This window comes from Mesoplodon bidens (assembly GCF_964165515.1).
Source record: "Mesoplodon bidens genome assembly, chromosome: 8".
NCBI classification, from domain to species: Eukaryota; Metazoa; Chordata; class Mammalia; order Artiodactyla; family Ziphiidae; genus Mesoplodon; species Mesoplodon bidens.
Genome location: NC_138165.1, coordinates 61829971 through 61855408, shown reverse-complemented (window position 1 = coordinate 61855408; position 25438 = coordinate 61829971). Strand labels below are relative to the sequence as shown.

The following is a 25438-nucleotide window of genomic DNA, read 5'->3' as shown; positions in this document are numbered from 1 at the left end:
ATTGGGGGCAGGGAAGACCTTGAAGACGAGGGAGAAAAAGTAGATTCAGGAGAGCCTCAAGGCCAGGGTTGGCTCTTAGAGATGCTGGCACCTGACCCACCTTACTGATGTGGAGAGGCCTGGCCTGCGGGTTGCTTCCCAAGGCTCACCTGGCAGGTGGTCAGGAATGGATTGGGAGGTGGAGGGATGAGGCTAGAGAAAGGTCCCCCAGGTTACAAAGCTGTTGTGAGCTACTGGGCACGAGAGGGTTAATGCTGGACCTCTCCTTGGAGGTAGTGATTCCTTTGGCAGTGGTCCTTAAGCAAAGGTGAGTAATGCCTGGAAGAGAGGCAGAAGTCGGCCTTACTCATGTGATGGAGTTGGGAGTTCAGAGATGACTTTCATAGGCTCTGAGAGAGGAACATGTTAGTTTATCATCACCTTCCCCCAACCGAGGATGAATTGATGTGCATTTTTATTAGAAAACTCTCCTCCTTGATTTCTTGTCTTAGCTTTACAAAGTTCCCATCCATTACTGTGGTGAGAGAGACCCAGGTCTGACCTGCATGCTGATTTGAGTCTGGGACTGTCAAGGGGTTACTGTAATTACCTAAAGGAGTTCGCACTGCAGGTGGCATTCAGTTGTCGGTCTACCACTTTATAGACCAATATTGGCAGCCATGAAGTCTGGCTTATCTTGGGCGTGGAGTTCAATCTTAGGGGCCTGGTGCATAGACAGCAGTGGGGAGGGAGGAAGGAGAAAGCAGTGAAGAATGGAGAGAGAGAGAGAAGAAATGCCTCGTGTAGGGCACTTGCAGGTTGGAACAGTCGAAGGTCAGATCAGTGACCTTGCCTCTTTATCACTCTGTGTGTCCCACCCAGGGCTGTTCTAATCCGACAGTAACCAACACTGTATTTTAGGATCCTCCCCCAAAGTGGAGCTATACCCAGAGTTTTTTTTAAAAAAAAAAAAAGGAATTTTGCCCCTTTTTTATTATTTAATTAATTAATTTATTTTTGGCTGTGTTGGCTCTTCGTTTCTGTGCGAGGGCTTTCTCTAGTTGCAGCAAATGGGGGCCACTCCTCATCGCGGTGCGAGGGCCTCTCACTATCGTGGCCTCTCTTGTTGCGGAGCACAGGCTCCAGACGTGCAGGCTCAGTAATTGTGGCTCATGGGGCTAGTTGCTCTGTGGCATGTGGGATCTTCCCAGACCAGGGCTCGAACCCGTGTCCCCTGCATTGGCAGGCAGATTCTCAACCACTGCGCCACCAGGGAAGCCCCCTGGAAGTCTTTTAAGTAACTCCTTCCAGGTCAGGTGTCACTGAGGGGACTGAGGCTCTCTTTTCTAGCCTACTGTCAGACTGTCACTGTCACCAAAAGCCTGTCTCATTGCTGATTCCCCAGCTTTTAATGAAGCAATTGAGAGTGATTGGTGGGAAATACCAATCTGATTGAAAGGTGATTTTCTTGCAATGATTTACTTAATAATTAAAAACAAGAGACCAAACGTGGGGACCTCGTCTTGCCCAGGAGGAATAGCGGAGAGGGCTTTGGTGAGGAAGAGCCTAGGGATGTGTGGGTGGCCATGCATGTGTCTGTGTGATTGTTCCTGGTGAATCCCGACCTGTGGTTCCATAGGGTGGTTATTCCCGAATGGAAGGCCTTATTACGATGATTGTTTTTTTAGCACCTCCAGTTTCTGACACTTTGTGTTGTATGAGGTCAGTCTGCTTGCTTTATAAGTTTATCCAATGACCTAACTTCTCAAGGAGTGTTATTCCTAAAAGATGACATCTGAGGACATGTAGGTATGGCCTCAGCCTAGTGAAGCCCTTAATTCTGTGAAGAGGCTGTGTCCTTCTGTACAGTGTCAGAAGGATTTTAGATGAAAAGATGCCGTCCTGAAATATCTCTACCCCTGTGCTGTCCAGTAGAGCTTTCTGCCACGATGGAGATGTTCTGTATCTCTGCTGTCCAGCATGGTAGCCACTAGCCACATGAAGCTGTGGAGTACTTGAAATGTGCCTAGTGTGTCTGAGGAACTGAGTTTTTTATTTTATTTACTTGTAACTTAAATAGCCACATGTAGCAAGTGGCTACTACTATATTGATGATGCTCAGGACAATGGTCAGAGATGACCGATGGCCGTGTTTAGGACTTAGGTCTTATTTGGGCAGGCTTGTTTGTGAGGGGAGATGTAAGATACAGGGTACTCCAGTGGACATTAGAAAGTCTAAGAGATAGCATAGAATTGTGGAATTTTATTTAAATGTTGGACTTCAAAAATCTAAAAAAATGATACAGATGAACTTAGTTACAAAACAGAAGCACTCACAGACTTAGAGAATGAACTTATGGTTACCAGGGGAAAAGGGTGGGTGGGGGAAGGGGGATAGACTGGGAGTTTGGGATTGACATGTACACCCTGCTATATTTAAAATAGAGAACCAACAAGGACCCACTGTATAGCACAGGGAACTCCGCTCAATATTCTGTAATCTAAATGGGAAAAGAACTTGAAAAAGAGTGGATACTTGTATAACTTGCTGTACACCTGTAACTAACACATCATTGTTAATCAACTATACTCCAGTATAAAAGAAAAAATGTTGGACTTCAAAGAAGACTTGGGTCATTGGAGCTGGAGTAGGCAGGGAAGTTTCTTAGAGGAGAATGGAAGGCCCGTAGCTTTCAGGTCTTCTGGAATAATTTCCACACAGCCGTAAACGTTCTCTTTACTCATGCGCCCAGGGAGGCAGTATGGTATGGAAGACTCCAGGCTTAGGAGCCTGACAGATCTGTGCGAAGATGGGGTTCACTTATGCAAGATATTTAGGTTTCTAAGCCTCCGTTTCTTGATCTGTAAAATGTGTGTGATAGTACCTCCAAGAGCTCTTGTTAGGTTGGATAACTTATACAGAGTTCCTGGTGTCTTGGAACATAGCGGGTTCTCAATGGATGTAGGTGTTATTATTGGAAATAGGATTAGCATATATACACAAAGGTCCCTGACTGTTAAAGTGCATGATGCGATTGAGTTTATACTCCTTTTCTTTATATCCTTTGATGAAGGAGATCTGTCTCTTCACACGTTGAGCTAGGAGTCCTGAGACTGTCACAGAGAGAGTGGGGAGAAGGCAAGAAGGCTGTGAAGAGGCTAAGTAATACACAGAGGGACCCTTGCCAAACAGAACTATAGTGTGATAAATAAATCCGTGGCTGCAGTCACTGGTAAGGGCACAAGTTTATCAGTGTGTCTTGCAATCTTCAGAGCTCCAACTTTCGTTCTCCTCCCCTCCCACAAGAGTATTAACTGGAGTTTACAGCTTAAACACTCTCTGGGGTTCTGGGCATTTATTTGCATGGCACCTTGGACCCCTCCTGGAGATGATTCCATTATCATTTCCTTATCTGGGTTCTCTGTTTACTTCAACACTTGAGGTTGATTTAGTATCTTACAAGAACCAAACATTGTCTTCCAGACATCATTAATCTTGCCTTTCTTACCCAGCCTAAGTGTGAAATTAATCAAAAAGGAAAGGGAAATTAATATTACAGTCGGTAGTCACAATTCATCAGGATACCTCACAGCAGGCATGAAATTAACTTGGATTTAACACACGCCTCAACAAATTAAAGGTATAGAGAAGGGTTATTTGTTATTTAGGAAATGCCCCTTAATGCTCCCTACTTTGATAATTAGTTAGATGATGGGTGGTGTCTGGTGATAAGACCCATTCAGTATTGTGAGGTCGCCTTGAGACCCATGGAAAGCATCAAATCAACGTTCTTTTTTCATGTTTCACTTAGATAAATGAGACCAAGCCAGATGGTTAATTCATACTTGTTTCCTGTCAGTTGAAAAGGTTTGCCCAAACACTTGCAGTTTTGATCTCTATTTGCAATAAACTAAATTTGATCCCGGGTTCTGTGTTTCCTTGTTATGACATGCAGTATGATCAGTTTCAAAGGATACATTATTATGCACACATTGTGGAAAAGAATGGAGCATTATAATTATAACTCGCTGTTACAGCTTTTGCCGAGGTTGAGAAAGGACAGGCTTTTGTTACGGAACTGTTCCTATAATTACATCAGAACTAACAGGCATCAGTCACCTTCCATTAGGGGTGGGAGAGAAGGAGCCTTACTTATTTAAGTGATCACATAAGGTGCTGAATGAATCAACCTCAGCCTCATCATGAGGAATTAAAAATAGAAAGGAGCAGTTGACATCATCCTATAGCAGGTTTTTAAGGAACAGAAAAATGCCAGATAGTTTTTAAGGAAAAGAGCTGCCTAAAGTGATGTCCCAGGCCACATGTGAATAGCCTATTGGCAGCAGTTCTCAGACTTGAGACTACATCCCAGACTCCTGGGGGGCTTGTTCAGATAGATAGCCGGACCCCAACCGAGTTTCTGATTGGTAGGTATGTGGTGGGGTCTGAGATTTTTGCATTCCCAACTTCCCCAGGTGGTGCTGATGTTGCTGCTTCCAGGGCTGTACGTTGAGAGCCATCAGGCTAGGGGTGAGAAACAGGTGTAACTCGGATGGTTCCAAAACCAGAATTTTAAGATTAATTCCCTGGTGGCTGTTAAAAATAATTTTGACGAAAATACTGAGCTTTGTTTGGGGTTATGTGCCAGTTTTGTAAAGGGGATCTGCTCTTTGTGACTTTGTCAATGAATGTTAAAAATAGTTGCAAACCTTGGTAAGTGGTCTCCTGGCCGGTGTCTTGGTAAAATCTTGGGTAAACTTGTTTGGCTACAAGTATTCTCTCTGTAATCCAAGTTAGTGATGAATTCGGAAGTCGCAAGGAATGCATTTTTTTTTTTCTTATTTGTAAATCGAGCACTTTACCTAGGGACTATCTGTAGAACGGTATTCCAGGACCCAAGGCACTAAATCATTGTTAATTGTCACACCTGCCTGACAATAGCTGTTAGCAAAATCAAAATGTAATGCATCGGGCACCACCAGGCTGTGGTTCTAGGCTTCTGACCGGTTCTAGAACTGCCCTTTTATTATCCTGTTAGTTTATTATCCTCTTATAGGAGTAACAACCACAGTAACAATAATTGCTAACATTTGTAGAGGGTTCGCTGCCTCTCTGATGTGGCAGCTGTGCTTTTGGGGCGCAGTAGTTTGTGAATCCCCCCCATCCTTTCTGACTAAGGCGCTGTGGTTACCTCTCCTTCAGACACAAGGAGACAGAGGCTTGGAGAGGCACTGGCTTTGTGAGGTTGGGCCTCTGCATTTGAGTCCAGGCAGTGTGAGCCATGTGAGGCAAATTTAGATTGGAGTCTATTTTGGGAAGCTTTCAGTGGAGCCTTGATGAAAGACCTCACCAAAATGGAAAGATGCTAGCAAGTTTGAAATGTGATGAAACCAAACGTATCAGGTCAAAATTGTAGAAGTTCTGATGTCAAGGACCACTGTAGATCTTTGTAACTCGGCAAAATTTTGCTGTGCAGTAAATTTAGCTGCTCTGCCCAACCTAAGGTGAAAGCCATATATAAAGCCACTCTTGTAATTATGCGCTTTTTTTTCCTGTGACTATCTGATGTTCCTTACGGAAGATTGAATGACTTAAATCTTATAATGATAGGGAACTATACTCAATATTTTGTAATAACCTTTAAGGGAAGAGAATCTGAAGAAGGAAAAAAAATATATATATAATATATAGAAATATATATTAAATTGAATCATGCTCTACACCTGAAACTAACATGATATTGTAAAATCAATTGTACTTCAATTAAAAAAATAAAAATAATTAAAGGAAAAATTTTAAAAACGCTTATAACAATGGTCATGGTTTGTTTCTAATGTGTAAGCGCTCAGTGGCCTTATCGTTGGAAATCTTTTTTCTAGACATGAAGATATTTTAAGCAGAGCCATAAACTCCCTTGAACTATTTGCTCATATGAATCAATGTCGGGACAGCTTTGGTGTTCACAATGACCCACCTTTGCTTAGGCTGTGGAAAAGAAGAGAGGGAAAGCCTGCTTTGAGTTGTATCCCCGGTCACATAAAGATTCTGAGATTCTCTATTTGGAGAGACATTGTCCATAGGGAATAAGAGGATGGAACACTTGAGTGTAAAATTGAAAAGGGATCAACCCAACAGATGATGGTGCTGAAGGGCATTAGGGCCAAAGAGGTGTGAGACCCACCAGCCTGGAATTGGCCTCCATTATCCTGTGTCATCAGATGTAGGTGGTCCTTGAACAAGCTGGGTTTATCATGGCTCACTTTCAGAGATGCTTTGAATGGGGAAGGGGCGATAGGCAAGATACGCAGATGCAGATTTCTGATAGAATGCCGCTCTAGAGGGCAGAGCTCATCAAGTAGATTATTGTTTGTGGGTCATTTATAATATATTTTATCCGAAATATAAAATGAAAGGGGTATAGGTTGGTTGAAAATGGGATTCCAATTTTTCCTAGCTACTCTGTCTATCTCCAGTGATTGCCACCTTATTCTTTCTAGATTGAATTGCATTCCCGTGATCTCTATTTACAAGTGCTTTCACAAGTTTAGGTATAATTAAGGGAGGAAAATCAAAGCATAAGCCCAAGAAGAGATTGAGGGAGCCTATTATTAATACCTAGAAAAGATACTTTGGGTAAAATCTTGATGAAAGCTATGGAGTGGTGCTGGTTTTGAAAATTAGGAAGGAGAAAGGACTTCCTTCAACATTTTCTTTATCTATAGACGCAGCTAGAAATGGCTATAAACTTTAATCTTATATACGTGGCTCTTCAGGAAATGATATTTAAGATTAGTTAAACATTAAAGCTTTGCTGAGGATAAAAGTGAATGGCCTTTGGGTTTCTTGGTGACCACGAATTTTGCTAATGTATAGAGCCAAGCATAATGCAGTAGTTTTTGTATGACTCAGGGAATAGCTTGTCTGATTCTTAAAGTGAAGTCGAGATTGAGTTCTTAATTAGTATGAGTATTATTAAAGAAAATCCAGATTTGAAAGCGTTGGGGGAGGTAAAGGGTTATGAACTTTTCTCTTCCTTTTGGCACATCATGAACATTTTGACTTATGAATCATACCAGTCTCACTACTGGTATGATTCATTAAGGCCCCACGGCCTGTGCACTTGATCGCAATATTCAAAGGCAAATTGCCATGTAATATACCAAGTTAGGTGTTTATGAAAACATACAGAAAAGAGTTAAGGCACTGAAAGTAAGTTGATATTATTTCGGTCAGAGGCACATGGGTGTTCATTTTGTTAGCTGATACTACTACAGGAGAATGTGTTTTTGATGTTGACCAAGATGCTGGATTGTTTTCTTGAAATGTATCTTGGTGCTGCTTACAGGAGTTAGTAGCTTTTTCTGTATCATGATAACCCATTCCTTCACCTCAAAGCTATCTCAGAATGAAGCTGGTACAAAAGGGGCCCCGTGGTCACCAGCATTGATTCAGTTCCTTCCAGCCTTCTCCCCTTCCTTAGCAAGCATTTGAGGCCAGACTGTTTCATGGAGATGGTGGATTTGGAATAACAGCAGGTTGAATCTGCTCTTGTAAGTTGCCCCAGTGCACCAGCCCTCTGCTATTGTTCAGAGACTGTTGACACAGACAAAAATGTTAGTGCTGTGAAGGGTAGTTGTGTGCTGCAGACCGTATAAAGAGAGAATCATCTTGTATTAAAAAAAACAAAACTCTTTCAGACATTTTCCAGCAGAATATGGTACATGTTCTTCCATGAGGGTCTTAAGTAAAAAGTAGACCAGTTGGCTAGTCTTAGTAGACTTCTGGGCAGTTAGTTTGAAGATGGGTCTGTTCAGCATGGTCTTTATTCTTTTCCTCTCTCTCTCCTTCCCTCCCTCTCTATTGAGCTCTCTTTCAGTTTTATAATTCTCTGCTGATAAATTCCATGAATATCAGAAACACACTGTATGTATCTGTTAAAGGACATGTTTTCCCCCTTTTGTTTTTCTGTAAAGGAGTTTTATAGAGGGAAAATATTAGTGATATCAGAAGCACATAGTAGATATATTTCTAAAATGGCTTTTTACTGCTTTTCTGGTTTTATTCAATGTGAAGCAGGTACAAGTAATCTGTTATATTTAAATGAACAGGCTTGTAATTCAACTGGCTTTATCTCGTATTGCAGACTCCTTGTTTTTTTGTCGTAGAGCTATGTATTTTTTAAATCGTGTGTATACACCTACTTGAGACTGTGTGTCTAAATTAATGTAGTCTAGTCTGGAAAGCATTAGGATTGGTAAAAGCTTTGGTTTAATGCCTCCTGAGACTTGGAACAAAGAGAGGTTTTGTGGAGATGCTCCATCTTTGCCAAATGTAGCCTTACTCCTGCTGAACTAATAATGGATGGATTTGGATCCTAACAAGTGAGATAATGTAATTTTTTAGATAAATGCCTCTGGGTGTTGAAGTGATAGGGAATGCTCACCTAGCTATTTTTCGGTATTTATCTTAAAAGGCAGTCGGGTTCCGAAACGTGAGAGGCCTAGTTCGCAGAAGCTCTTTGTCAGCCTGTCTGTTTGCAATTGATCAAGTTCTTAAAGAGGAGAAACTTAAAAATGTCTTTGTCCTTGTGATTGCAGGAGTGATTACTGCTCTATAGTAGACATTGGAGGCGGATCCATCAGGCCGTGTAAGTACCATAGTAAGCACATATTTACCTGGCTAAGCACAGACCCGGGATATTTGCCCTTAGGGGGAGAGGACCGAGGATTTGAGACATCAAAATGCACCACAGTCCCAAAGGGCCGGGGGGTTGTCCTTCAGGTGCAACTCAATCCCAAGGAGACGCACGTCTCTGGCTATTTGGTTGAGACCTGGTGGACATTATCTTTTGGGTTAGCTGGGCAAGAATGTTTTATCTGCCTCGAATTAGTAAAGTGACTGGAGCAGAAGGTCATTTATTACTTAGTCATTATCAAACGTAAATGTATTGGCCTGGATTATGGCCTGATACTCTCAGGTGGAAGGGCTGGCCCCTTCAGACACAGAGCATCATGGTGTGAACATAAATAAGCAAAGCCAATGAAGTGGAGAGTGTGACTCAGAATGACTGCACAAGCTCTGAACTGTGTCTGTATCAAGGAATTGTTCACGGAGTACATTTTCCTAAGCCCCCAGTTATGAACATATTTTACGGAGGAAGCGCTTTGCTGAGTGCTTCCTTGTTCTATCTGTATGAATAGTCCCGAGTGCTTAAAACCACTGTCTAAGCTACCTTGGAGAGTCACCTTGGTAAATCAGACATTCAACTTGGGAGCAGAATTTTTGGATTTTACAGGCTAATAGGATTTGGGTGTCAAGGTTATGGGGCCAGCAGAATGAAACATGAAACATTCATAATTCTTGTTTCTCTTACGTGTGTGGATCTTTGAACAAACTTTGTCCCTAACAACATCACAGGAAAATCCACTCCAGCATCTGACAAGCAGATGAATGTCTGATGTCAATAAAAGCCTTAGTTAGAACTCAGATTATGTGACCACGTGACTTTTATCAGAGGCTTCTCTCTAGCTGTCACCTTGAAAGTTTGTCTCTCTGGGAGAAACCAGAGAAACAAGAAGTGTCTCAGTCAGAACCTCAAAGAGATTTTGCATCTCTAAAGACATAGGGTTTTGTCTAAGAACAAGCATAGTTATTCTCTCTTACACATCCCCCTACCTCCACATCACACACATGACTGAAAGGGAGTGGTTTTCAGTTCAGGGACCAGACAAGTAAACCATCTATCTTCAAGGGTCTGTTCTGAAACTAGTGAAGTGCTGACAGATAAGGAAGTCCGTTCACTGCCCTCCAAGAGGTGCCAGGCATGGCAGCTGGGGCTGTAGCAGGCTGGCATTGTGAAGAATAGGAGCTGGGTCTGCAGTCCCTGATACCCAGGTGCAATGGCTTATGCTCTGGGAAGGATGTGCATCTTTCTGCCTCTCCTCTGCTGTGATTTTTTTTTTCTTTTTTTCCTGCACTGTGTGGGGTTGACAGTCTTTGTGGAGCAAGGAGACGTGTTGGCGTCATGTGGCACTCCTGGGCTGTGTCTACCTGCCACCAGATATGGTGTCACCTTCCCCCCTTCAGCGCGCCAATACCTAGCTGCCTTTGGAAGGGCCTCTTGGCTCCTTTCAAAATAACTACTGAAAGAGCAGCTGTCTGTCAGCCTCCTCCAGAGCCGTGGAATTGGGCTGCTGTCAACCTGTTGGAGGAGTTCCCAACGCAGCAGACTGGCTGTCACTGACATTTATAACTTGAAAGCCGTATCACAGATGAGTTTGCGTGTCTTACCATCTTTTAAATTAGCCTTCAGATTATAAAGCACACTCTCCACACTTTGACAACGCCCAGGACTTTTGGAGGTGCTTGGGTCTTCCTGAAGGTGGAGAAGCAGTCACCCTTCTCCCCTGGCCATTTTGTAAAACTGTCTTTCTTCTGATTCAACGGGAAAGAAGTTGTCCCAGCTTTAGGCTTGGGTTTATGTGTAACCCTGAGTCAGTTTAGATCAGGGAAATGATTGGCTTCTGGAAGCAAATGACTCTAACTCTGCCACAGAGTCTGTGGTAAGAAAGAGTGTTGCTGGGACATGGGTGTCAGAAAATGTTTCTCACATAGGTTGGTAGATCCTGTACCTGGTTTTTTATGCCTTAGTTTCTCAAAGAACCATCTCTGAGTTTCATTTCTGGACCTGACTGGAAGAGAAGGATGCAATGTTGATAAAAATGGAAGTTAAAACCATAGCCACCCCAGTGGATCTCGTGAACACACACTGCCAGAAGAGAAGGCTCAGGCGCAGGAGGGCAGCAGAAGGCGTGTTACTCACTGTGGGTCTGTCTAGACTGTACATTCCTTGAGCACGAGGGTTGGCCTTACTCCTTTTCACACCACCAGTGACGAGTACACAACCTGGCATGTGGCAGCAGCATGAGCCGAGCCAATGAGTGTCAAAAGGAAACAGGTGTTAGGTAGGAAAAATGTGGTTTCATTTTCTTTTTATCCTGCTCATGCAGGCGTTGAAATACAGTCATCAACCAATCCAGATGATGGAGTTTTCAGGTTCATGGCGTTCTCCTGTTGGCATCAAAGATGAGTAATCTTGGAAGAGGTGTAACACAAATGGGGGCTTAGATGGCAAGCCTTGGATGCAATTAAGATGCAACAGCCTTCACTGTCCGTGCTCAGATTTCTTTCTGTGGTTCCCAGGATATTAGTCACGTCTTGGGAAATGTCAGTGCCTGACCTTGGCTGTGTGCTGTGTAGCCACGTCCACTGCATGGCCTGCCTGGAGTGGGGCAGGGACAGGCTCTTGAACCAGCTTGATGGTGGCCACAGGATTTGGGAAGAGAGTCAGCTGAGGATGGTTGTCACCTTCCCGGCCCTTTGCCTGTGGTGCACATTGGATCTCCCTCTTGGCCCTTCTTCTCGAAGCCCAAGAGGTGCCTGCAGTCTGTCTAGACAGCTGCCGCCCATTGATAGCTGGGCATGTTGGATTAACCTCGATGCCCTGTTGGCCCCAGGGAAAGGTGGGTGCAGGGCAGAGGTCAGGGCTGGGGCTGCCCCTTGTCACCAGGCCAGACGTGGAACAGCAGAACAGTTGTCTTCCCAAGGCATGCCTGGTTTGGACTGGATCTAATCAGAATTCCCAGTTTGTGGCAAGATGTTTCAAAACAGTGTCATGTGTCTGTTCTCTGGCTATACTCGAAAAAAAATACTGAAAAATGTTTAAATATTTCAAATACCCAGACAAGTGCAGAGACTCAGTGGAATACTTGCTCATTTACATCCCCCTCGAGTCCCTGCCTTTGTGATCTCGTGGATGGCACGTCTTAGTAACTGTGAAAGGTGCCGATGTTGGCGTCTGTTAAAATTACCATCCTTTTGTCCCTGGCAAGTCTAAAACACGTGGCCTGCCTGGAACGCTCCGGGGAGGGTTGGTGCTGCCTGGCTCCGCCCTTTCCTATGGTTTTGTTCGGTACGTCACTGTCCCGTCATTGTCTAGGCGGTTTCTCTTCATTCATTTTCAAGGAGATGTATGTGTTCAAATCCTTCTCTCCAAGTCCTCCTTCTCCACTAGCTCAGGGCTCCCTTGTAATGGGCAGTTCAGTGGGTCCTGCTGGACAGAGCTAATGCCGTCTCCACGTCCACTTCCCTTCCCATAATACTTCATCATACCTGATGCCGTACACGTGACTCACTCTGTCAGTAACCTCTCCTTTCTCCCCAAGCCGGCGTGGCATCTCTCCACGTATGTCGACCTCCCTGGAGGAGACAGGCGAAGGCTCCTTTACTTTGCGTCTCAGGTTTAGGTGATGGGATAGAGAGCATCTTTTGGGGCGGCTGAGGCTCTCCCTCGGGTTAATTAACGTGGGTAAGGGCCATGGACGGTTTTTTTCTTCTTTTACCGTGATGGCTTTCTGGGACTGGAGTCCTGTGTTATTTTAGCTGTGTGGATGGATGACTGATCACTTTTAACTCTTCCTTTCGGTCTGAGCTCAGGATGGCTCACAGGAGTCAGTGCCCACTCCGCATGCATTGGAGAGGCTACCGGAAAGTTTACCACCACCCATTTAAAGGGAGATGCCTCCTGGAAAGGAAGGGTGAAAGGTAGAGGAGAGCCTGGGTGAGGGTGAGGCAGGAAGGATTGGGGAAGGGGGTGCGGTGACCATGGGAATTTGGTTGAAGAGTTTGGGGACTCTGGGTGCCTGCAGAAATGGAACCGTTTTTAAAAATTCTAAACCATCATGGTCTGGTACCATAAAAATAAATTGCTAGATAAAGTGAGATTAAAGAAAGAAGGAAGTGGTCCCCTGCGCACATGGCGCTGCGAATGGCGCAGAGCGTGCGGGCCGCGGTCTGCAGCCTGCGCGCCGTCTCTGCGCCCAACGCGCCCTGCCCGCCGCGGCCCTGGGGACTGCGGGCGGGCGCCGTCCGGGCGCTTCGCGCCGGACCCGCTCTGCTGTCGGGTCGTAAATTTACAGACAAACATGAATGGGTAACAGCAGAAAACGGTGTTGGAACAGTGGGAATCAGCAATCTTGCCCAGGAAGCTTTGGGAGATGTTGTTTACTGTAGTCTGCCTGAAGTTGGGACAAAATTGAACAGACGAGGAATTTGGTGCTTTGGAAAGTGTGAAAGCTGCTAGTGAACTCTATTCTCCTCTATCAGGAGAAGTAACTGAAATGAATGAAGCTCTAGCAGAAAGTCCAGGACTTGTCAACAGATCTTGTTATGAAGATGGTTGGCTGGTCAAGATGACACTCAGTAACCCTTCAGAACTAGATGAACCAATGAGTGAAGAAGCATATGAGAAATACGTAAAATCTATGGAGGAGTGAAAATGGAACCCCTAAAGAAACTAGTTTGAAACAACTTAATCTAAAAAAAAAAAAAAAAAAGAAGGAAGTGTAAAATACCAGCCTTCAATTTTATTATGAGATTCAAAGACATAAAGTTACCCTGTCCACTGACTGTAAAAGTTAAAAGGACACTTACCCTCAGTTTTGGTACTTAGCTCTTCAAAGACCAGGAACACTTGGTGGATGGGCCCCCCTCTGTGGATGCTCCCACCCACTTTGCGTAGTAGCACTGACCTGGGAGATGGGGGTCTCAGCTCTGTTTCTGCTGGAGGGCCCACCCTGACTTCTCTGAATCCTGGTTTTTATGCTACAAAGTGAAAATGTTATTGGTCTGCAGGGCACTGTTCTCCCCGACAGGAGATGGGGAACCAGGAACAGTGCCCATTTCTGTGTTCCTCACCCAAATGGTGATCTCTCTTTTTAGAGATCCGTCTGGAAGGGACCTGCTGGGGGTTATTTCATATACGCCTTTGGCCACCTTGACCAGATGTCTGCCCAGCTCATTTGAAAGGCACACATCCTGTGTTTGTGACCTTCTGTAACAGAAGGACCTGTGTGTGTGTGTGTGTGTGTGTGTGTCTATACATATAGTCATTTTATACCCAGTGCAAGTTTCTTTTTCCTAGTTCATAGTTTTAGGCTGGTGGAGGTGGGGAAATTACCCCTTCTAAGAAGTCATTTAGCATAATAAATGCTGGAGAGGGTTTGGAGAAAAGGGAACCCTCTTGCACTGTTGGTGGGAATGTAAATTGATACAGCCACTATGGAGAACAGTATGGAGGGTCCTTAAAAAACTAAAAATAGTTACCGTGTGATCCAGCAATCCCACTCTTGGGCATATATTTGGAAAAACTCGAATTTGAAAAGATACATGCACCTCAATGTTCATAGCAGCACTATTCACAATAGCCAAGACATGAAGCAACCTAAATGTCCATTGACAGATGAATGGATAAAGATATGGTACATATATATACAATGGAATACTACTCAGCCGTAAAAAGGAATGAAATAATGCCATTTGTAGCAACATGGATGGACCTAGAGATTATCATACTAAGTCAAGTCAGACAAAGGCAAATATTATATCACTTCTATGTGGAATCTAAAAAATAGTACAAATGAACTTATTTACGAAACAGAGTCACAGACATAGGAAACAAACTTAAGGTTACCAAAGGAGAGGGGTGAGGGATAAACTGGGAATATGGGATTAACAGATACATACTACTATATATAAAATAAACAACAAGGATTTACTGCATAGCACGGGAAACAATATTCGATATCTTGTAATAACCTACAATGGAAAAGAATCAGAGAAAAAAGAATATAGATATATACATATATATGTATAACTGAATCACTGCTGTACACCCGAAACTATTACAATATTTTAAATCAACTCTACTTCAATAAAAAAAAAATGTCATTTAGCGACCAAGGCTAAATAGGCCCTGACTTTGTGAACCCCTGCCCTCCAGGATTACCCTGCAGTGGTGTTCATTCTAGCCCCCTGGAAGGGGGCACAGACGCAGGTGCCCTGGCCTCACCTCGCTGGGACACGTCATCTAGCTGTGCATCTAGGGAGGAGAAGAGAACAGGCATTCAGTAAGTAGCAAGCATTGTCCACAGGCCCCCTTTCTCCTGCTTCTGTGATTCACTTATCAGACTCTTGCTCACTCTTGCATTCTTTTATCCACGTGAACTTGTTTACTCCTCTTTTACGCCTGTTTGTGATTATGGTCAGGCGTTGCATTTTTATGCCCTGAGTAAGAAACAATGGGAAGAGAAGATTGGAAATTGCCTCAGAATTAATGGACATTGATTATACTGGCCGCTGTCAGCAGCAGCTGTGGCTAGTGCTGACCATGAGAGGAAATTGGCCATGTACCATCGGCCACATTTGGATCTTTTTTTTAAATCAAGGTATGTATGAGGGGAGAGTACTGCTTAGTCTTTTAAAAGTAAATAGCACTTAAGCAGAAGGAGACTGTTGGAGCAGGGGCAGCCAGTAACGCATGTTGAAAGGGGGAGGTAACGTACTTGATAAAAGGCTGAAGTAGCTCTAATAGTTTTGAAAGTGCACTTTCTTCCGGCAGCAGTGAATTAAAAGAAAGCAAACCAAAACACCTTTATTTGTCCTCAATCCAGAGAGTCTGAATGTGAGGTGAGATTGTGGGAAGGACAGGTGTGTGGGGGGGGTGGGGTGTGTGTGTGTGTAGTGGAGCTGGTCTTGGCAGGAGAGTTGCAGGTTTAGCATCCTTCTGGAGCCATGTGTGGTATCGTGTCAGTCAGGATAACTGGACTAGGCATTGTGACCAGAGAACCTACTACAGAAAACTGGGTTTGTAGGTGATGGAAGAGGTGACATTGGTGTACCAAAGAGCATGTGGCAACCCAGAGGTTTGCAGCCACCAGAAGAAATCCACCTGAGGGCTGCAGGGGGCATGAGAGTTGGAAGTGTTACCAGAAACGGGAAGTAGAACCCTTTGGAAAGGGCTGCATCCCTGGAGGAGATGCTGGTGGATGGAAAGGGGATGAGAGACCCCGGCCTATTCCCTGCGCCTGTCCTCCCAGCTGCTGCTCTTGTCTCTCGCAGGCCAACCCTACCTGGAAGCCAGTTGGTGAGGGAGTTGGGGAAATGTAGTTTCCTACCATACATTGCAAAAAGGACAAAGCATCCAGAGAATGTATGTGAGAGCGGAAAGGTAGACGGCTGGCCTGGGGAGTGTAACCTTTTGGTGGAGAGAAAGAAAGATAAATGGGTTAAGTGGAAGATTGCTTTAGGGAAGAAATTTTCTGAGTTTTGGTTTTTGATTTCTTTATTCTATGCCCTACTCCCTCGTCTGTGGTTCTCTACCACCATCTATGTTCTTTTTTCACAGCTTTGTTAAGCCTTTTACACCATGTGATATGTTATAGACATATTTGACTCTCCAATAATAATGAACATCTGTGGAGTGCTTCCTACACATGGGGAAGTTCTTAGTGCTTTATCTGTATTCATTCATTGAATCATCAGAGCTACTTTGTGAGTCTGGTACAGTCAATCCTCATTATTTGTGGATTCTGTATGTGCAAATTTGCCTCCTTGTTAAAACTTACTTTGTATAACGCTCAAATCAGTAGTTGTAGCACTGTGCGACCCTTTGTAGACACACACAGAGTGGAGGAAAATTTGAGTTACTGGTGTGCATGTTCCCAGCTCAGATAGGGGATGCTCTGCCTTCTTGTTTCAGGCCTCCTACTATAACTAGGTGTCCTCTTCGTGGTCTCATTAGTGCAACTCTTGGCATTTTTGAGCTTTTTTTTTTTTTGGTTGGTGATTTTGTGGTTTAAAATGGCCCCCAAGCGTAGTGCTGGAATTAGGTCGAGAGTTCCTAAGTGCTTGAAGGCTGTGCTGTGCCTTAGGGAGAAAACAGGTGTGTTAGATAAGCTGCTTCAAGCATGAGTTATAGTTCTGTTGGCTGTGAGTTCAATATTGATGAATCAACCACATATATTAAGTAAGGTGTCTTAAAACGGAAGGACATAAAACATGGTTATGTATTTTTTAAAATAATTGACTTCTGATTTTTAAAAGATTTTAATAGGTGACAGCAAATGTTTTATGTATGTATGTATGTATTTATTTATTGGTCACGAGACACGTGGGATCTTCGTTCCCGACCAGGGATTGAACCCTTGCCCCCTGCAGTGGAAGCGCAGAGTCTTAACCACTGGACCGCCAGGGAAGTCCCCATGGTTACGTGTTGATCAGTGGACAAAAATGTTCTGACCCGAGGCTCACAGGAACCTAAGCCCATATTCCCTTCCCCTAGGATCACTGGCTTAATATTTGCCAAGTCAGGGCTCACAGAGATTTTGTAAATTATCACTACCGCAAATAATGGGCACCAACGGTGCCCCTGTTATCCCCAGTTTGTAGATGGAGACTGAAGCATGTAGAAGTCAAAAAAGTTGCCCAGCATCACCCAGTGGGATGAGAACCCAGGCAGTCTGGCTTCCCTGCCCTTCGCTCCTGTGCTCTATGCTTTCACATTTTCTCCTCTTTTCCACCTTCTGGATCTGCTGTTCATGCTGTTGGAACCAACCCTGGGGCTGTTTTCAGTGACAAAACTCCTATTGGTAAAGCCAGCAGTTACCTCTGGCTGAGACTGGTGATGTGTGTAATTCTAAAATAAAGGTAATAACATTTGACACCTGGATGAAAACCTTCACTTAGTTCGAATGAGTTAGTTCTCAAGGCAGCTCTTAGAAGCACACATCACCCTCCATTTCATAAATAAAAGCTGGCATCTTGGGAGGTTGTGATTTGGTCAGAGCCCCAGGGTGAGAAAGTGGTAGAACAGAGACTCAGATCCAGGTTTCCTGTCCCCGAATCCCTGGCTCTTTTTCTGCAATACCCAGGCTGCCTCTCCCAAGGCTCTCTGGGGACACTATGCTTACCTTGCTGCTGCTGTTCTGATTTGCCGCTTCCATGCTGCTTTGACCTGGAGGAACCACAGCAAGTTAGAATCGTGTGTAAAAGAGGTGATTTTGGGGTGGAGGCATGTCCGGAAATGTTTTCTTTACAGGGGTCATTTATGCCCGTGTTTATAGAATATCTCTCTTGGGCTGGAATGGCCTTTTGGGAAAGATGTTCGTTTTGTTTCCGTTCATTAGGTGAATATTTGAAAATGAAGGAAAAATAATTTGAGAGGGCTGCTGGCATTTTTTTCAGTGGCACACCCTCTCTTTGTGTATTTAATTAAACATGTGTTTGAATAAGAAATAGATGCACTTGCTAAGAATGAAAAGGGAGCTCTAAAAACAAACCACGTCTCCCTTCCCTGGGGCGAGCACTGGGCTTGATTTCCTGTGTGCCGTCCCAAGGTGTTCTAACCTCCACCCAAGGGACTCTGAGCTGTTGGTGAAGGGGGAGCTTTGTTACATCTTGGTTCAAGGGTATGGGAGTGCATGTCTGTGTATGCAGTGGATAGAGCCCAGGCAGGCAGATTAACATCCTGTAACATACAGGATGGTCCCACAGCAAGGAATTAGCCCGCCCAAATAGCCAAGGGTGCTGACATTGAGAAACCCTGCTTTACCCTCACTATAAACTGCAAGGGCTGTCTTAATGTGTGCAACACAAAAGCTCTTGTGTCTGAACTTGGACGTTTATTTTGTGTCTTCAGAGGCCTTCTGTCGGCAGGGTTCTTTTGCTTTTGGCTGTGTGCAGCTGCCCTCCATGGGTGGAGCCATGGGAGCGGTCCCCTGCAGGTGGGGCTGTCAGGTGGGGCAGCCTTTACAGAGAGGCTAAAACCAGTACAGCTGACTTCAGCCAGTCTGTGTTCTGTTACCACCACGTGTGGGCAAATCTGAAAAAAGCCACGGATAAAATAGTTTCTGGGAAAAACACTTTTGCTCCTCTAAATTCTGAATAGTTGCTGCTGTTAATAATTATATATACATATGTGTGAGTATATATTTATTTACACGCATCAGATTAGCACACTTAAAAAAACAGTTCCCTTTAATAAGCATCGTATTGTACGTGGAAATTAATTTGGGCAACTCTTTTATAGAGTTGGCCCTGATACATGTGGACTGAGTGATACACGTTGATTTGAGGGTTAAGTTCCTAACAGTTCGGCCGTGTTGGAGCTGCTTCAGGAGTTCTTCATGCCTTTCGTCCTTATGGTACAACATGTTCTTATGTTTAAATACGGCTTTGAGATAAACAGTGATAGTGCAGTCGAAGATGAACAAATGGAAATTGAGTTTCTTCACTTCTGTCACTGTGTGACCATTTGGAGTTTTAATTTATGTACTTATTTATTTGGCTGCCTGGGGTCTTCGTTGCTGCGCGCAGGCTTTCTCTAGTGGCGAGCGGGGGCTACTCTTCGTTGTGGTGCGCGGGCTTCTCACTGCGGTGGCTTTTCTTGTTGCGGAGCACGGGCTCTAGGCATGCGGGGTCAGTAGTTGTGGCTCGTGGGCGCTAGAGCGCAGGCTTCAGTAGTTGTGGTGCACGGGCTTAGTTGCTCCGCGGCATGTGGGATCTTCCCGGAGCAGGGCTCAAACCCGTGTCCCCTGCACTGGCAGGCGGATTCTTAACCACTGCGCCACCAGGGAAGTCCCTGGAGTTTTTAATAATGTGCTTAAAATTTAAAACAGTGAGAGAGTGAGAACTCCTACGTGTCATATTGTTGGGTAAGTGCATATTTTAGTTCATGGAAGAAATGTTTTGCTGCATTTTAGAAGTCACCTTAAAATTGACCTTCTTGGGCTTCCCTGGTGGCGCAGTGGTTGAGAGTCCACCTGCCGATGCAGGGGACACAGGTTCGTGCCCCGGTCCGGGAAGATCCCACATGCCGTGGAGCGGCTAGGCCCGTGAGCCATGGCCGCTGAGCCTGCATGTCTGGAGCCTGTGTTCCACAACGGGAGAGGCCTGTGTACCGCAAAAAAAATTAAAAAATTTGACCTTCTTTTTAAATGGCCAGCATCAGAAAATCTACAAACAATAAAGGCTGAAGAGGGTGTGGAGAAAAGGGAACCCTCTTGCACTGTTGGTGGGAATGTAAATTGATACAGCCACACCACTATGGAGAACAGTATGGAGGTTCCTTAGAAAACTAAAAACAGAACGACCATATGATCCAGCAATCCCACTACTGGGCATATAGCCTGAGAAAACCATAATTCAAAAAGAGTCATGTACCACAATGTTCATTGCAGCACTATTTACAGTAGCCAGGACATGGAAGCAACCTAAGTGTCCATCAACAGATGAATGGATAAAGAAGATGTGGCATATATACACAATGCAATATTACTCAGCCATAAAAAGAAACGAAATTGAGTTATTTGTAGTGAGGTAGATGGACCCTAGAGTCTGTCAAACCGAGTGAAGTAATTCAGAAAGAGAAAAACAAATACCGTATGCTAACACATATATATGGAATCTCAAAAAACAAACAAACAAAAAAGGTTCTAATGAACCTAGGGGCAGGACAGGGATAAAGATGCAGATGTAGAGAATGGATTTGAGGACACAGGGAGGGTAAGCTGGGGCGAAGTGAGAGAGTAGCATTGACATATATACACTACCAAATGTCAGATAGATAGCTAGTGGGAAGCAGCTGCATACATAGCACAGCGAGATCAGCTCATGCTTTGTGACCACCTAGAGTGGTGGGATAGGGAGGGTGGGAGGGAGACGCAAGAGGGAGGGGATATGGGGATATATGTATACATATAACTGACTCACTTTGTTATACAGCAGAAACTAACACACCATTGTAAAGCAGCTATACTCCAATAAAGACGTTAAACCTTTTTAAATGGTTATTTTATAACTAAATGATTTAAGAATAGAATGATGATTATTGCATGATTGTTGCTGGAAGTAGTTGTGTTGTATGGAGGAGGGGATGTTAAATAATGATTCATGCTGGGTGTCCCCATGCTGTGCACATGACCGTTAGGATGGTTAGTATCTATTTTTTATTGAAGTAATGTTGGTTTATAACATTATGTAAGTTTCATGTATACAACATTACATCTTTACTTCTATATGCCCTGTAGGCTGCTCACAATACAAAGTTTAGTTTCCATCCATCACCAAACAGTTGGTCCCTTTCACCCGTTTTGCCCCACCCCTTCTCGTCTGGCAACCACTGCTGTGTTCTCTGTATCTACCTGTTTTTGTTGGTTGTTCATTTATTTTGTTTTCTTGTTCGTGTTTTTTTTAGATTCCACATATGAGTGATACCATACAGTGTTTATCTTTCTCTGTCTTATTTCACTTAGCATGAGACCTTCAAGGTCAATTCATATTGTTGCAAATGGCAAGACTTCATCTTTTTATAGCCGAGTAATATTCCATTGTGTATATATAGACACACCACATCTTCATTATCCATTCATCCATTGATGGGCACTTAGGTTGTTTCCATATCTTGGCAATTGTAAATAATGCTGCAATGAACATATGGTTGAGATCTTTCAGAAAAATGAATGAAAGAGAATGAAAGCATGTCCAGTAAAGCAGGTCAGTATTTCTGTTGTTCTGATTTCTGTCCATGTGAAACCCATGTTCTTTCAAATGCCACAGAGAATTGAAGTACTGACCTATTAGGGTCTTCATGAGAGTAGACAAATAATTGTCCTCTACCCTAATATTTTAAACTTTACCTGAATTATACGTAAAGAACAGTTACACGTGGTTCGTGTACAGCATGATGAATTATCACAGCCATTTGTACCCAGATCAAGAAGTAAACCATGCACAGTACCGAGCAGCTCCCCTGTGCCTCCTTCTAGGCAAGATCTGCATTCACCCCCATCCCAAGCATAAGCACCGACCTGACTTCTCAGCAAGATTAGTTTTGCCTGTTTTGGGATGTTAGGTGATGGAATTCATTATACACTGCATACAGTGAAGACTAATTTTTAGTCCATCTCTCAATTTTGATTCTGACTGGAACCATTTGAAATATTCCAAAATGTGGCAGTTAAACATCTTGGCAACTCGCAGCGGTAGATGAAGAAAATCCCCAGTCTATTTCATGTGTGGCTTCGCCAATAGAAAATTGGCCTTAAAGGCAGTAACATTTAACGTGCTTGCTTCTATAATAAAAAAACGTAACCAACCTAATTATGATCTCACTTGTTGGGCTTTAGAATTTCATTTGGAAGGCAGGTAGTCGTGTAGAAATTAAATTGGAGTTTGTGTTTGTATCGAAACAATCAAGTTCATTTGAAGCCAGAGTAGCTGATAGGCTTAAAGTGTGGTCAATAAACAGGATATATGACATAGGCGCTTTTAACTGGATTTGGGTTGGAAACCATAACATTGCAATGCAATCTCATTGCATCACTTTATTACATACAGGGTACCATTTTCTGAGTAGTAAGTGTGTCTTGTCTGTAGGGACAGAATGGATGGGATGTTTCATAGTTGAGTTTTGGACTACGGGGATCTGAGATTACCCTTCATGTTATACGGGAAATTCAGTCCTCAGTTTGAAGGCCTTTGGGAATGTTGAACTGTTAAATTAATATAAAATATTATTTGGAAAAGATAGCCTTCCTTGCAGCCATTGTCCATGGTGAGAATACGTACACTCATTCCTTTCTGGATCTGACGGGTTGGCTCCTTCACCGCGAGCTTGGTGGCCAAGTTGGGAGGCTGGTGTGGCTCGTACTGAGGTGTGATGTGGCATCAGGCCACACAGGACGTGAGGAGCATTTGTCACGCAGCTTCTGTTGGTCCCAGAAGAGATGAAAATGAGCAGTTGTAGCAGAATTACTAAGTCAGGACGGTGTGTCTCTGGGAAGCTGCTTTTTGCTCACTTGAGTTTTGGGATTTGTGAAAAAACATTCTTCTTTTTCTTCCCCCGCCCCCCCACCCCCCGCCGCCTTAGTAGTTTCTAGCCATCTTCTCTAATTAAAACAGGGAAGAATCTTCTATGCCTTATTTTTTTGAAACTTGTTTGTATCCAGTTACTAAATCTAAATCTGCCCGTCTTTTGCCTTTTCAAACCTCTGAGGCAGGAGAGGCAGTGCTTGCAAATGAAAAGCATTTCCGGGTATTATATCTGAGATGGGAATCAGATCTCGCCACTCTTGGGATTCAGGCTCTTCAAAATTACTCAACCACAGGGGAGCCCTGAGTCCTGCTGTGGCGTCAAGGTCCCTGGTCACCTTGTCTTGCCGTCCAAGACTCATCTTGGTCCCCTGCCTCCCCGTTTGTTCCAGGCATGCAGGGCAACAGTGCCCTTGGCTGCCGCTGGTCACTGGTACCTCTGCTCCACGCACAGGCTCCCACCCCACGCTGGGGATGCCTTCCTCCACCATCTTCTTTTCGTCTTCAGGACTCCTTCCAGAGCTTCCTTTTTCAGAGAAACCTTTCTTGATCCTCCTGGATAGGATGTGATGGGTTTCTTCTGTGTTCTTGTGATTATCCTGTGTCTATTATGTACTCTTGCTTTTGTACACTGGCATCCAGAACAGTGCCCTGCATGTAGTAGGTACTCAACAAACACTTGTTGAATCAGTGGATAGATTCCACTTTTATGTTATAGTCTAATGATCCATTGACGTGTGTGTCTCCCCGCTACAGTTTGAGGGCCAGGATCATGCCTCTTCATCGTCACATACTCAGTCCCTGACAGAAGTACTCAAAAATGTTTGAATGGCAGGGAGGAAAGGCCGGTCTGGCAGGGAGAGCATTTTAGAGACGCGGGAGAGTTTTTCTTGCACCTCAGTCATTTGTATTGTCTTGAGTGTATGGGCAGAACCTCTTGTGGCTTTGTGATCAGGTGCAAGGGAATCCCAGAATGCTCTGGGGCAAGAACTATACCCTCAAACTCCCCCATCCCCCTGCCTTGTTTTTCTTTTTGGTTGACTGATTGATTGGCTGCGTTGGGTCTTCACTGCTGTGCACGGGCTTTCTCTAGTTGTGGCGAGCCGGGGCTACTCTTCATTAAGGTGCGTGGGCTTTTCATTGCAGTGGCTTCTCTTGTTGGGGAGCACAGGCTCTAGGCGCACGGGCTTCGGTAGTTGTGGCACTTGGGCTCAGTAGTTGTGGCTCGCGGGCTCTAGAGCGCAGCCTCAGTAGTTGTGGCGCACGGGCTTAGTTCCTCTGCGGCATGTAGGATCTTCTTGGACCAGGGCTCGAACCTGTGTCCCCTGCATTGGCAGGCGGATTCTTAACCACCGCGCCACCAGGGAAGTCCCCCTGCCTTGTTATTCAAATGGGAATGCCTCTGCGTATGGGAAAGTGTGGGTTAAAGTGTTCATCTCTCAGAGAAAATGCGCGTCGCTGATGTCGATTACCCTGCTGATTTTGCTAATGCAGGAAAAAAGGAAAACTTAAAAAACCAGGGGCTTATGTAAAGGCAGTGTTAATTATCATCCCTTAAGGGAAATAACTGTCATTTTTACATGATGACTGTACAGCCCAGTAAAGGCTCTGTTTTGCATATCTTATTTCTACAGTAATTTTGGTATTAGTGCTTATCTGGATTCAGGTACTCAGCCCCTAGAATCATATTATAGTGGTGCTTTTTCAGTTCCCAGAAAAAGAGATTAAGTGATGGGATAGAGCTTTCCCAAATTTGAGTCTTTTTTCCCCCTAACCTGCTCAGATCTGTGGCAATCACTTATTTACCAGTTAAGTGCCATGGGTGGTGAAAAGAATAACCAAGGAAAAAGCATTCTGTAGGAAAGGAGGGAGATGTGACTCTTTAATATTTTCTGCATTCTTCTGAGATGCTGAGGCCTCTGCCCACAACATGAACCCTGTCCTGCCAGTTGGATTGTTCCTGGTTCAGAAGAAGGGCGTCCAAGGGATCCCCTGGTGTCCCAGAGCCCAAGACATTCGGAGTTCTGCTGCTTCACACATTTGGGGACCCCTGGATTACAAACAGGCATGTTGCCTGAGGCCCCTGGCTTACAGGGTGTGGCTCCCTGCTGCCAGCCTGGGGGAAAGAAAATGAGAGAGAAGACTGATTCCTAAACACATTCCTAACCCTGCTTCTCCCCAAACTGGTGAATTGAGCAGATCATCGTACATGGTCCAGGCAAAGCCCGTTATGATCTGTCTGTCTGTCTGTCAGCATCACGCTGCATGCGGGATCTTAGTTCCCCAACTAGGGAATCAGACCCACACCCCCTGCATTGGCAGTGTGGAGTCTTAACCACTGCACCACCAGGGATGTCCGAAAACCCGTTAGGACTTTAGCTGGAATGTGTAGGCCTGTTTTGGAGTGATAGTTACTCTGAATGGAGCACCCTGCGCTACCCTGAGGACGTGGGAGAATTGCTCAGTCTCATGGGCAGAAAGAACACAGGTGAGGACTAAGCAGCCCTAGGACAACTACTGCCGTCAAGAAAGTTCACCTGGTGGGGAAGCTCTTGTCTGTAAAGGCTGCCCATCTCTGTTATGCTTGACACAATGCCACCTGAGAGGGACCTTCTCTCTCCCAGGGCTAAGGCCGGTAGGCTCTGTCAGTCGCCATGAGCTTGTCCTTGGTGTCACTACCCTTGTCCAGAGAAAGAGAAAAGTTGGCTTTGACCACCGTGAAAGTATTGACGGCAGCCTTAGGGGTGAGAT

The 25438-nt window shown here is 44.4% G+C and overlaps 1 protein-coding gene and 1 pseudogene across 6 annotated transcripts in view; both read left to right on the top strand.

Moving 5' to 3' along the window:
- The window catches only part of MGAT5 (alpha-1,6-mannosylglycoprotein 6-beta-N-acetylglucosaminyltransferase), a 374514-nt gene that overhangs the window by 46789 nt on the left and 302287 nt on the right, over positions 1-25438 (top strand). For 3 of the 5 annotated variants that reach the window (XM_081243158.1, XM_081243159.1, XM_081243157.1), the window contains exon 2: positions 8578-8627. The exons of the other annotated variants lie outside the window; for them this stretch is intronic. The gene's annotated coding sequence lies outside the window, so the exon portion shown is untranslated. The remainder of the gene's footprint in view (positions 1-8577; positions 8628-25438) is intronic. 5 annotated transcript variants of the gene reach the window in all.
- Positions 12795-13619, top strand: LOC308621550 (glycine cleavage system H protein, mitochondrial-like; annotated as a pseudogene). Its single transcript has one exon. The product of its transcript is annotated as a glycine cleavage system H protein, mitochondrial-like (transcript).